This window comes from Callithrix jacchus, chromosome 4, assembly GCF_049354715.1.
Source record: "Callithrix jacchus isolate 240 chromosome 4, calJac240_pri, whole genome shotgun sequence".
In the NCBI taxonomy this organism is placed as follows: Eukaryota; Metazoa; Chordata; class Mammalia; order Primates; family Cebidae; genus Callithrix; species Callithrix jacchus.
The window spans coordinates 82,483,189-82,497,870 of record NC_133505.1 but is presented as its reverse complement, the minus strand read 5'-3'; the positions used below and the strand labels follow the sequence as shown (position 1 = coordinate 82,497,870).

Here is a 14,682-nt window from a genome sequence, read left to right as displayed (position 1 = left end):
TTTACTGCAGTACCTTTGGCTCCAATAGTGCATACACACCACAAGCAGGGATGTAGTCTCATGCCACTCACTAGTAAGTAGGTAGGCATACTCATAGTCTTGATATGCAGGCAACATAGTGATTAAGCAGTCAGTCTCCATAATCAGATGGCTTAGATGCTAATACTGGCTCCTTCACAGGCCTACTCAGTGACCTAAGATAGGGTATCTGAGCAATCAAATTACATCCTCATTTTCTAATATAAAAGGGAGGATAATTATATTTTCCATTGAAGGTATTCTGAGGACAAAATGAATTCATGCATAGGAAATAGGCCTTTATATACGGGTTACTCACTGTTACTATTAAAGATAATTGATATTCTTAGTATAATTAACTTGTTAGCCCTGCTCTGTGTTTAGGGTGTGTGTTGGAAGGGTCATGGCAACCCATAGGATTTGAACATATCACCACCTTAGGTGCTGAAGGAAATGGTGGAATGGTGGCACCAATGCTAGTGAAATCTTGAAGATAAACAGTGGATACCCAGTTGACCTTTATGGCAAGGCTGCAGCAGGAGGCAGCACCTGCCAGGCCCATGAACACCTGCTTTCATTTCACTACAGATGTGTGACAGTTCCAAAGTTTGGCTGTAAAAATTATCTTGAATCCTTAATGCATGATATAGAGGCAATCTTGACTGGCTACCAATGGAAGTCAAAACATGGATTTGATAAGAAAAGTTGACATCTGGAACCAAATCTTCTTCATAGCCCCTGGAAAAGTGTGACATTCCTCATGGTGGGGTTGACACCCTAGGGTACCCATACACAGAGTGTCCCATTTCACTGTCACCACTTAGCATAGAAATATGCTCAGCCCCTATCTCCTCTGCCAGGAGGTTATGAACACTTTCACTCTATGACATTCTGTAACCATTAAAATGTTTTTGAAGATGGTATGACAATATGAGAACTTTATGTTATAAACGGAGTGAGAGAAAATATGAAGTTTTCTAAAACAGTATTATTTATTCTTTCTTACTCCACTCTGGAAAAATAAACTCACCTTTCTTGTATGTGCCTATTTTCATCACCAAACAGATAAGTACATTTTAAGTCACATATTGCTTTTTAAAAAATGGTTTGTTTGCAATTGCATTTAAAATTAGAAATGAATTCCTAAAGGCAGACATAAAGACTCACTTATGTTTCTACTCCAAGTCCTAATACAATGCCTAAACATATAGTGGTTATCCACTGAAAATTTACTGAGTGAATAAATAAATGAGCAAAAGTATTTGCCATCGAGATGTGGAATTAACCTGAGTGTCCATCAACAAAAGAATGGATAAAGTAATGTAGTATATATACAGTGGAATACTATTCAGCCACAGCAAAGAACAAAATCTTGTCATTTTCATCAACATTAATAAACCTGGAAAACATTACGTTAAGTGAAAAATATTAGTCACAGACAAATACCACACCATCTCACTTGTGTGGAATCTAAGAGTTGATCTCATAGAACTAGAGAGTAGAATGGTGGTTACCAGAGGCTGGTGTACTTATCAGGAAGGGGAGAGTCTGGAGAAGTTGATCAATGGATGCATAATTACAGGAAATAGGAGGATTGAATTTTGAGAGATCTATTGTACAGCAAGGTGATAATAGTTAATGATAACATATTCTTGAAAAATATAAAAATAGGAAATGTTGTGTTCTTATCATAAAAATGGTAACTATGTGAGACAATGCATTTATTTATTAGTTAGATTTAACCATTCGCTCATGTATATACACATACTCCAAAACATGATGCACACAATAAAAATACACAATATTATCTGTCAAATTAAATTTAAAAAATAAAGTGCAATTTTATTTTAATGTATTTTGAATATCATTCTTTTGTTTTTGTTTTTTAAAAATATGGAATGCTTCACGAATTTGCGTGTCATCCTTGCGCAGGGGCCATGCTAATCTTCTCTGTATCGTTCCAATTTTAGCATATGTGCTGCCGAAGCGAGCACTGAATATCATTCTTAGAAAAGTCGAAGTAACCTCTTGTTTTTTGTCCTAAGTCTTGGTGGTCAGTTTGTTTTTATAAACCCATATCAATTACACTAAATAACATCTTTCTTTCTGTGGAGAAATGGTATTACTGTTCAGACTCATGGGCCTCATTGTCATTACATCACCAATCTGCGCACATTTAGCTCCGTAAGCCTAACTTGGAAATTGATGTTTCCGCTCCTTAGTCATTTCTGTTGCCTGTCTATCACACTCTTGATGAGGCTGTATTACCTCAGACACGGTTATCTGATGCAGTCTCCCCAGAGTTTTGTAGAAAAAGGCTATTACTTTCCCATCCTAGGATCAAGTGTCTCTTTATATGCAGCCTTGAAAATCACTGCCTGTCTGGGTACTGTATTACATTGTGTGTGCAATTCTAATTTGTCCCCAGTTTTCAGCCATTTGTCTCCTTTGGTGATATTGATTTCTAGAGCAATTCTGCTCTTTGATTTCAGACTATTTTCCTGAGGTCTATTCTTGTTTGTTCTCTTCTGCATTTATGGAGAACTTTAGAAGTTAGCATTCACATTCTTATATACACTCACTTTAGGATAAATCTCACATCTCTGAAATATTAATAGCTCTTTTCATTTCACAAATAGATGTGAACCAGTCACAGAAATGTAAAACAAACCTGTCTAAGATGAATGAATTTTCTGTGCAAACTAAATTAGGAAAATGCACCAGGGAAGCTGGGGTGGAGATGATGATTACAAAAATCTCTTTGGCTTTAGATGCCCTTGGACAAGTCAGCTGACTTTATAAATCTCACTTGCAAATTCATATAGAAGGTAAAAAAAATGCTTCCTAAAATTCTTATCCACCACTTATATTATATACTTGTTATAAAGATCAATTGAAATATTGGCTATAAATGTTTTACAGAGACTTCACAAAGGGTGAGCTTAGTTTAGGATAAAGTAGCAGTGATCATGTTCAATATAATTTAAGTTAAATATTAAGAAGAGTTAACAATGAAATAAATGAAATGATCACTAATGCTGACTGCTGGTTGAAGTTTTGTTTTTGTTTGTTGTTTATAGTTTTCCAGTTGTGCCTGCATCTGAATCACCAGCATGTTCACTAAAAGGGGATGAGATTCACTGAAGTTGCTCTTAGATGTGTCCTGCCTCCTAAAAATTAAATATATCTATGAGGATTTAAAAGTATTCAATCAGGTCAGGCTTGGTGGCTCACACCTGTAATCCCAGCACTTTGGCAGTCCAAGGTGGGTGGATCACTTGATGTCAGGAGTTCAAGACCAGCCTGGCCAACATGGTGAAATCCCATCTCTACAAAAATGCAAAAAATAGCCAGACATGATAGTGGTTGCCTGTAGTCCCAGCTCCTTGGGTGGCTGAGGTAAGACAACTGCTTGAACCTGGGAGGCAGAAGATGCAGTGAGCTGAGATTGCGCCATTGCACTCCAGCCTAGGCAACAAGGCAAGACTCTGTCTCAAAAAAAACTAATGAATTAACTAAAACATATAAAAGTACTCAATCAGATAGACCTGGTTTGAATCTCAGATCTACTGCTTAGTAGCTACATGCGATTGGAAGAGTCATTTAATTTCCATTGTCAGTTTCCTCAACTATAACATGAGCATCATGTGTTATCATCTGGTGAAGATTGAAGAAGAATGCAGGCCAACCCATGAAAACAATGTCTGGCACATATTTAGTCTCGATAAATACGTGCTATTACTAATTATCCTTTTAGGTACATTTGACTATGAGCATTCCTTGACTTATCCATCTATATCTTTGGAAAAGTATCTGCTTACTCCTTTCTTTCTTCATGTGCCAGGTTTGTATGTTAGATGCTGGTGGTATAGAGAGGAATCAGTTGAATCTGTGCACTCACTAGCTAGGACTTGAACTTGTTGATTGGCATCCCTCACTGACTGACACTGTACCTGGTGCATAGGTTTTAGTCAATAGTTTTGTTCTTTTTTTAATTAAATGACTTAATGTCTCATACTGCTTGCAGCTGAGCAGTGGAGATGATTATGTAAATACTTTTGCAAACTGCGCTGCAATAAGTGCTATAACTTATGTGTCTTCCTCTCAATTTAAGTTTATTTCTTTATGCTATTCTGTTACTGTTCATCTAAATTTTATTTTATTCCTTTTTAATTTTTCCTATTATAGCATCATTGTTATTGGTTCTTAGGCTTTTCCAGCATTTGCAGTGCCTCCTTATTTTGTAGCATGTAAAAATTTCACTAACTTGGTGTTTATTTCCTCTGTCTGATGTGAATTAAAATAAATTCATACAACAGTTACTAACACCCACCTTCATTTTACAACTGCCCTTACTGGCTTGTTAAACACTATATTTTATTATTTGCTTTGATCTCTGGCCTTTGAGCAAGTTTGAATTTTCACGATTATAATTTTGTCACAGGCAATTTTTAAAGCATTTTCCAGGAACATTTTTAGTGAGAAATTTTTAAGACCTACCACTGTGTGTGTGTGTGTGTGTGTGTCTGTGTATGTGTATGTATATGTATATGCGTATGTATAAAGTGTATGTGTGTGTGCATGTGTGAGAGAAAGAGGGTCATGTAAATCTGAATTGCATTGAATGTTATAGGTTTAATACTAATCATGTGATAAAATTATCTCAAGGTAAACTTTTCAAAAGCAGAATATACATTAGATTATGAATGAGAATGTTAGGCCTCATGTAAAATAGTATTAGCTAATTTTTTAAATACTGCAGATTGTCAGGTATTGTTTAGGTGACTTTATAAATTAAACATTTTTATGAGTTAATTTGGGAATTTTTTTCACTTACAGATAAAGAATTTGGGGTACAAATCAGTTAAGAAGTTATACACTGTCACAGAACTGGTGGACACATGACAGAGCTGGGATTCCCATTCCCATATATGGGGTGCTGGGTTCATTTTCTTCTCTTCTAGAATTTTTAGCTTTCATAATTTTGGCTATCCAGAGTTCATCCTTTCTGTTCCTGTTAAGAGTAACATGATTTAGCTTTGGGCACCACCCAGACCCATCGATGAAAGACTCAGTATATCTATCCACCAAGCTTCCTGACCTCTCTTTACAAAGAGATTTGTGTGTGACCCAACAGAAATCACACTCTTTCAAAATCATTTATCTAGATTGGAGAAACAAAGAGTAAAAATGATTGGAGTTGATTCATCATGAGGGCAACAACCTGAAGAGACTCTTCACTAGTTCCTGCTTTTTAAGTCTCTAGAGCATCTTTGAGTTTTGAACTTCCAAAGTATGGTTTTTTTTTTTTTTTTTTTTTGAGACGGAGTTTCGCTCTCGTTACCCAGGCTGGAGTGCAATGGCGCGATCTCGGCTCACCACAACCTCTGCCTCCTGGGTTCAGGCAATTCTCCTGCCTCAGCCTCCTGAGTAGCTGAGATTACAGGCATCCGCCACCATGCCCAGCTAATTTTTTGTATTTTTAGTAGAGACTGGGGCTTCACCATGTTGACCAAGATGGTCTCAATCTCTTGACCTCGTGATCCACCCGCCTCGGCCTCCCAAAGTGCTGGGATTACAGGCTTGAGCCACCGCACCCGGCCCAAAGTATGGTTTTTATCATTTTCTTCAGTTCTGTGAGGTTCTGGAGTAAGCCCTTGAATTATGACCATATGGGTTATGCACTGCCCAACTGCAGAGGGTACAAGCCTCAGGCAAAGGTAGCCTTGTCCCTCACATCCTATCAGCACACTCATTTTAGGTTAAATTAGTTGCAATCAGTATCTGATGCTTGCAATTAGTAATCCTTAATTAATCTTCCAGGATACAGTGGTTTTTATAGACTAAAGTGTATATACATTACAGCCTTGCAGAATTGGTCTTTAGGAAGGTAATAAAGGTTAAATGAGGTCATGAGGATGGGGCTCCAATCCAATAGGACTCCTGTCCTCATAAGAAGAGGAAGAGACACCAGAAATCTCTCTTTCTCTGTATTTCTGTACACACTCAGAGGAAAGGCCATAGGAGGACACAGCAAGAAGGTGATTATATACAAGTCAGGAAAAGAGGCTTCAACAGAAACCCACCCTGACCAAGCACTTTGAACTGGACTTCATAATTGCAAGAAAACAAATTTCCTCTGTTTAAACCACCTAGTCTATGGTATTTGTTATGGTAGTCCCAGAAACGAATGAATGTTGGCACCACAAAATGTGGTACTACTGTAATAAATGTCTAAAAATATGGAGTGAATTTGGAACTAGGTGATGGGTACAGGCTGAAAAAGTTTTGAGGTGCATGCTAGAAAAAGCCTACGGTGTTCTGAAGGGACTGCTGGTAAAAATATAAATGCTAAGGGTGATTCTAGTGGGGTCTCAGATGCCAGTGAAGAACATGTTATTAGAAGCTGAAGGAAAGACATTCTTTTCATAAAGTGGCAAAGAACTTGGATGAAGTTTTTGTTTGCTAGAGGTGTTGATAATTGGCTGTTATTTCTCTCTCTTTTTAAAAAAATATATTTTATTGCATTTTAGGTTTTGGGGTACATGTGAAGAATATGCAAGATTGTTGCATAGGTACATACATGGCAATGTGGTTTGCTGCCTTCCTCCCCATCACCTATATCTGGCATTTCTCCCCATGCTATCCCTCCCCATCTCCCCACCCCCAGCTCTCCCTCTGCTATTTCTCCACTATAGACCCCAGTGTATGATGCTCCCCTCCCTGTGTCCGTGTGTTCTCATTGTTCAACATGCACTTGTGAGTGAGAACATGTGGTGTTTGATTTTCTGTTCTTGTGTCAGTTTGCTGAGAATGATGGTTTCCAGGTTCATCCATGTCCCTACTAAGGACATGAACTCATCATTTTTTATGGCTGCATAGTATTCCATGGTGTAAATGTGCCACATTTTTCCTGGACAGTCTATCATCGATGGGCATTGGGTTTGTTCCAAGCCTTTGCTATTTTACAGTTCTACAATGAACATTCATGTGCATGTGTCCTTATAACAGAATGATTTATAATCCTTTGCATATAAACCCAGTAATGGGATGGCTGGGTCAAATGGAATTTCTATTTCTAGGTCCTTGAGGAATCACCACACCGTCTTCCACAATGGTTGAACTAATTTGCGCTCCCACCAACAGTGTAAAAGTGTTCCTATTTCTCCACATCCTCTCCAGCATCTGTTGTCTCCAGATTTTTTAATTATTGCCATTAACTGGTGTGAGATGGTATCTCAATGTGGTTTTGATTTGCATCTCTCTGATGACCAGTGACGATGAGCATTTTTTCATATGTTTGTTGGTCTCATATATGTCTTCTTTTGAAAAGTGTCTGTTCATATACTTTGCCCGCTTTTGAATGGGCTTTTTTTCTTGTAAATCTGTTTCAGTTCTTTATACATTCTCAATATTAGCACTTTGTCAGATGGGTAGACTGCAAAAAAATTTTTCCCATTCTGTTGGTTGCCAATTCATTCTAATGATTGTTTCTTTTGCTGTGCAGAAGCTCTGGAGTTTAATTAGGTCCCATTTGTCTATTTTGTCTTTTGTTGCCAATGCTTTCGGTGTTTTAGTCATGAAGTCCTTGCCTATGCCTACGTCCTGAATGGTTTTGCCTAGATTTTCTTCTAGGGTTTTTATGGTGTTAGGTCTTATGTTTAAGTCTTTAATCCATCTGGAGTTAATTTTAGGTGTCAGGAAGGGGTCCAGTTCCTGCTTTCTGCACATGGCTAGCCAGTTTTCCCAACACTATTTATTAAACAGGGAATCCTTTCCCCATTGCTTGTTTCTGTGAGGGTTGTCAAAGATCAGATGGATGTAGATGTGTGGTATTGCCTCCCAGGCCTCTGTTCTGTTCCATTGGTCTATATCTCTTTTTTGTTACCAGGACCATGCTGTTTTGATTACTGTACCCTTGCAGTATTGTTTGAAGTCAGGTGGTGTGATACCTCCAGTTTTGTTCTTTTTGCTTAGAATTGTCTTGGCTATGCGGGCTCTCTTTTGGTTCCATATGAATTTTAAGGTGGTTTTTTCCAGTTCTGTGAAGGTCATTGGTAGCTTGATGGGGACAGCATTGAATCTGTAAATTACTTTGGGCAGTATGGCCATTTTCACAATATTACTTCTTCCTAACCATGATTATGGAATGTTTCTTCATCAGTTTGTGTCCTCTCTTATTTTGTTGACCAGTGGTTTGTAGTTTCTCCTTGAAGAGGTTCTTTATATTCTTTCTTAGTTGTATGCCTAGGTATTTTATTCTCTTTGTAGCAACTGTGAATGGCAGTTTGTTCTTGATTTGGCTCTCTTTAAGTCTGCTATTGGTGTATAGGAATGCTTGTGATTTTTGCACATTGATTTTATATCCTGAGACTTTGCTATAGTTGCTTATCAGTTTCAGGAGATTTTGGGCTGAGACGATGGGGTCTTCTAAATATACAATCATGTCGTCTGCAAATAGAGAAATTTTGACTTCCTCCTTTCCTAAACGAATACACTTTATTTCCTTTTCTTGACTGATTGCTTTGGCTAGAACTTCCAGTACTATATTGAATATGAGTGGTGAGAGAGGGCATCCTTGTTTAGTGCCAGATTTCAAAGGGAATGCTTCCAGTTTTTGTCCATTCAGTATAATATTGGCTGTGGGTTTGTCATAAATAGCTTATTATTTTAAGATACATTTTATCAATACCTAGTTTTTTAAAAGTTTTTAGCATGAAGCACTGTTGAATTTTATTGAAGGCCTTTTCTGCATCTATTGAGATAATCATATGGTTTTTGTCATTGGTTCTGTTTATGTGATGGATTATGTTATGTTTGTTGATTTGCATATGTTGAACCAGCCTTGAATCCCAGGGATGAAGCTGACTTGATCATAGTAGATAAGCTTTTTGATGTGCTGCTGGATTTGGTTTGCCTGTATTTTACTGAGAATTTTCTCATTTATGCTCATTAAAGATATTGGTGTCTTTTTAAAAAAGGAAAAAAGAGACTCACTCTCTCTGTCCACATACGCACAGAGGAAAGGTCATATGAGAACACAGCAAGAAGGTGGCTGTGTACCAGTCAGGACAGGCTTCACAATAAACCAGCCTTGATGTTACCTTAAACTTGAACTTGTAGTCTCCATAACTATGAGAAAATAAATTTCTTTCATTCAAGTCACCTGTTCTATGATATTTATTAGTTACTACCATTAGTTTATAGTTATGGCAGCCCTAGAAAACTAATACACTTGTCTTAAACTCTTTCAGGGTTTCAAGATATGTAGCTGTGTCTCCTATTCTGTCTGTACAGAAGCCAATATCTGAAATATAAGGCTATTTTAGTTATCTCTCCCAGAGTTCATTATTGTGTATTAAACAGTATGCAAAGCAATGAGGAGTCAATGGTGAAAGCATAGACCCAATTTTTGCCCTCATAGAGGTGAGTTAATATATATTAAATTAATTTTATGCTCAGCTCCTTTACTTCTTTAAAATTTATGTTAAATTGTTAATTCATCAGAGGTCTTCTCTGACCACCTACCCAAAGAAATAATACTCTAAGTATGAGCTCTGCCAATCCTGTTTTGGTTTCTTTCTTCTGTAACATTTATCAGTTGACATATTATATATTCATTTCTAATCTGCTCATCATATGTTTCCCAACAAGAATGTGATCTTGAGTCCATCATCCTGGTTTTTTCGCTGCTGCCTCTCTTTCAGTTAATGCCAGACTTCTGCAGATATTTGACATATTTTTATTAATTTGCATGAATTAGAGCATAAATAAATAAAGTACATAGCAAAGTAAAACTGAATAAATGTCAACTCAAAATTTCTTTTGAAATTCACACAGTGCTTTCCCACTGTGTGAATTGATTCTTTCTTCCTTAGTATGTTTCTTTTTAGCACCACTTTTTTCCTCTGCTTTTTAACTCTGTCCTTACCACTCACTCTCTTTTTTTCTCTTTAAACCTGCCTCTTCTGCTAACGTTCCCACTCTTTTATCTTCATTTTTAGTTACCATCTTCATAACATATTGTAAGGTACATTATATAGTATATATTCAATACTTAAGTGGTATATGTATTCTTGTTACTTACAAAGTGGATGAAGTTATTTAGTTTAAATCATATCTAAAAATAAATGTGTAGGTAAAGTTATAGTTGATCTACATCATAATCAAATTGACTTGTGAACCATGAATTAAAAAAATAATGTTTCTCAGTCCTATCACAACTCCAGTGCTTCATTCTGAAGCCACAATATTCCCACAGACATGGATATCTTTTTAAAATTAGATTCAGTTATCAACATAAAAAATGCTTAATGCCATAATTTTAAATATCTGAAAATGTATTTCTGGCTCTTCTTAGGAAGTCGTATATGAAAGAGGTCCCTCTTGATGACTCATTATCAGCTCCCCTGTGTGCTCTAGAGATTTTTCTTTTTTTCCCCTCATTATTCCCTTTCAGATTCCCTGCATCTGGCTGCATTTGCCCCTTTGCATCTCATGGTTGACCCTTTGATGTATGTGACATCATAACACTGATCTACACAAAAGAATTTTTTTTTTTTTAGAATACATTAGGTCTACTTAAATAAAGCTACTAATATTACCAGTAATATCATAGGGATATTATTTTAATTATGATTGATCCCCTTTCGGTTTACTAAATTATTTGGTTGGGATTTAATTTTATTTGATTTAGGATACAGTCAATTGTGTAGTTTAAAAATAATATTTACTTAGGGTTTAATATACAACAGTCACTGTGCTAGGGCCATAGTGAGAAATACACAAGGCAGACAAATTTTATAATAAAAATTATTTATTTATTTCAGAACCTTCCTACCTATTTAATATTCTGTAGCTTGAACGTCACAATCTCCACTACCATTTTTCCCCTGCAAAACTGTTTTGCAGTAGGTGCATTGGTCATAATCACTCACATTAATTAACATGATGCAGTCTCACAATCATAGCTCACTGTGGTCTCGAACTTATGAGTTCAAGTGATCCTCCTGCCTCAGACTCTCAAGTAGCTGGGAATATAGGCAATCTCAGCAATCCCTCCAAGAATACTATATTGTATTTGACGTACTATTTTTCTAGGTAGAGGCAGCTCTAATGGCTTCCATTTGGCCTTTCCACCGTAATGGCCCTTACTTTACCATTCATAGAGCCGATGTGGGTGTTCTGCCATCTGTTAAGTATGTCTATGCCAATTATGCATTCTGGCACTGGGGAAATGACCACAGGATGAGTACCAGGACTCACTGGACCCACTGTACATCAGATGTAAACTAAAACTTCATTACTTACTTGAACTCCACAAATTTCTTAAATTTCTCATCATTTCCTTTTCCTTAATGCACAGTTACCCTGGTAGAAGGCTGGAGGTCTCCTTGGAGAAAGATTAGCAATATAAGTTGTTGGTAGTGAAGTGGGATTCTTCCTCAAGGGGACCTGGCCTCCCCTTCACTTAATGGGGTCTGGGTTTGTAGACTTGCCCACGTCTGGAAATTGATTCTCTGTTTTTATAATTCAAATTGGTCTTTTTCCATTCTTCATAGTTTGGGTCACTTAATAAATGGGCTAGAGTAACATACTCAAATGAGGATAGTGATTGAGGGGCTTTGATTCTCTGTTTTTATAATTCAAATTACTCTTCTATCCATTCAATCTTGAATTTTTCTGCTTATATAAATTAAGTAGGAATGGAGTAGACTTCCTATCAATTTCACTTCTAGGAACACCATGATTAATTAGCCAGTGCCAGACAGAGTTCTACATGAGTCAGAATATTCTGATTGCTGCTTTGCCTCTGCTGTCCATTATGGTAGCTCTGCCTTTAATGGTTGAGTGCTTCCATTTGGCCCCTGCTACCTCAGGATCCAGTTATTCCTATTGTATTTAAATTTCGTAGTTGAGTGACTATAGTTTCCACTGTTAGATCTGATATACAGAGAAGAATAATTACAGGGCTTTTCAAAGAGGCAGGTGCTGCTTTCACAAATATATTTCACAAAGCATTGGTCAAGAATATGTTCTCTGGACCCTCCTAGCTGGGATGAGTAGATCTAAAGTGTCTAATCCACTCCATCATCCCAATCTTCCAAAGCCTTTGGATCCGTTCCTCTACATTAAACCAAAGAAGATTAGACCTTTCCAACCCTCTCACAGTGGGTCATATTTTAATCTGTATTTCAGAAGACCAAGGAAATAAATGACTAGAACCTTCTTTAACTCCCCTAGCTGCAACATTAAATACAGAATCTCTACTTAGTGGGCCCAAATCAATAAATTCAGCCTGATCCAACTCTATGTTCCTTCTACCATTATCCCACACTCTTAATATCAATTTCCATGTGAATTCTCTAGATTTCTGCTTGTATAAATTAGAAAACTTAAGCAATTATTTTCTACTGTAGCACACCTCCTCATGGGTCACACTATGAACCTCACCTCTAGAGGCCCACCAGGACTTTAGTTATAGGTCTAGAAGCAAACAGGGTGTTGAGGGTGGCTCCTGAAGAGAATGAATATTTTCTTGCCTGGCAACTGCCTCAGGGAAGGCCATTATTGTTACCTCAGGCAGCACAGGGTATATCTCCTCAGACAAAAGTGGAAAGCCAGATGGCAGTGTGAATCCCGGAGGGGATATTGCCACTACTGGGGATGAGGAAGCTGTTTCTTCTGTCTAAAAAGGTTCATCAAGTTTGCAAGCTCAGTGTCTCCAGCTTCATCAGGGTCCTCCCAGAAATCCCCATTCCAAGTTACAGGGTCCCATTGTTTTCCAGTCAATGCCCTCACTTTAACAGTAGACACCTGGCAAAGCTGTACATGCACCTTTTGTTGCAGGTTAGCCACTCACATCATAAGAGCCTTGTATGTGTTTTTCCACAGTTTCAGCTCTTTTTCTACCGAAGCTAAGACTCTTACTCAGGGTAATCTTAACAGATTTGAGGCTCTGTATCTGCTTCTGAAGCCAGGAGTTAGAATCCCTGAATTCATAATTTTCTTTCATCACTTTGTCCAGTGAACTTAGGAGCAACCAACCAACTTCATTATGGTTCTTGTTTCTCCACATATAGTCAAAAGTATTATGTATAGAGTCACTAAACTCCTTTCCTCTCATGCGTGGTGCATCAGCAGTGTCAAATGAGTTTATTTTGCATAACTGTCTAAACAGTTCATGTATTTTTCATCAGTATCTCCATAATATTCTATCAGTATTCTCCATAATACTAGAAGTAAAATCTTTAGAAATTTAGGTTTAATCATATTAAGCAGCCAACTCCAGAAACCCCAAAACCAACGAAAGAGCTCCATCCTTAATATACTGTTTCTCTAGAACCACACTTGGTACCAAAATCTGTATTAGTCAGAGTTCTCTAGAGGAATAGGACTAATAGAAGATATGTGTGTGTGTTTGTGTGTGTGTATACACACATATATACATTTATAAACTATGGGTTTATAAAGTAGTATTAACTCACACAATCACAAGGTCCCACAATAAGCCATCTGTAAGTTGAGGAGCAAGAAAGCCAGTCCAAGTTCCAAACTGAGGAATCTGGAGTCCGATGTTCGAGGGCAGGAAGCATCCAGTACAAGAGGAAGATGTAGGCTGGAAGGCTAGACCAGTCTACTCTTTTCACGTTTTTCTGCCTGCTTTATATTCTGGCCATTCTGGCAGCTGATTAGATTGTATCCATCCAGATTAAGAGTGGGTCTGACTTTTCCAGCCCATTGACTCAAATGTTAATCTCCTTTGGCAGTACCCTCACAGACACACCCAGGATAAATATTTTGCATTCTTCAATCCAGTCAAGTTGACACTCAGTATTTATCATCACACCTACTCTACTTTGGTAGATTCCTGATTGTTTAGTAAACCATGTGGATCTAGCATATTTTAAGCCTTAAGTATGGGATTATCCATTACTCCAAAGAATTCTTATTTCTTTTAGTAGGAAAGGATATTTGAAAAACTGAATCTACACATTAGAGATATTCATTCCTGTTAGATTATTACCATTTCCAGGCATCTTCAGTGAACCTAGGAAGGAAATTTGAATGCTTATTTTTTAAAGATAAAATACTAAATAATGAATAAATATTAAATAAATAAATATTAAATATTTCATTAAAATGTAGAATACAGAGTTATTAATGTCTTAGTTCATGTTGCTATAACAAAATACTTAAGGGATTGGGAAATTTACAACAGATTTCATTGTTTATCAATTCTGGAGTTTGGAAAGTCCAAGATAAAGGGGCCAGCAGATTAATTGTCTGGGAAGAGCCCATTCCTGTTCCTCATAGATAGATTCCTCTTGCTATGTCTTCTCAAGGTGGAACAGCTAGTCCTTTAAGAGATGATAAGTCATGAGAATGCTAGAAGAATCAGTTTCTGGGAGAGCCTGCTGTTTGCTATTTCAAAGATGGCATCTTCTTGCTCTATCTTCAAGTGGTGGTTGGGGAAAAAACTAAAAAGTTGCTTCTTTTATAAGGGCATAAATTTTATTCATGAGGCATGCCCTCATGAATTGATCACCTCCCAAAGGCAACACCTCTTAATACTGTCACACTGGGGATTCAATTTCAACATGTACATTTTGTGGGGCCAGACATTCAGACCATACTTTCTTCTAATTTATATATGTTTCTTCT

At 37.2% G+C, this 14,682-nt stretch overlaps 1 non-coding gene across 1 annotated transcript; it reads right to left on the bottom strand.

The window, feature by feature from the left end:
• Positions 1–1,905: 1,905 nt before the first annotated feature.
• Positions 1,906–2,012, bottom strand: LOC118153225 (U6 spliceosomal RNA). Its single transcript, XR_004742482.1, has one exon. It is a non-coding gene; the product is annotated as a U6 spliceosomal RNA (small nuclear RNA).
• Positions 2,013–14,682: the final 12,670 nt, after the last annotated feature.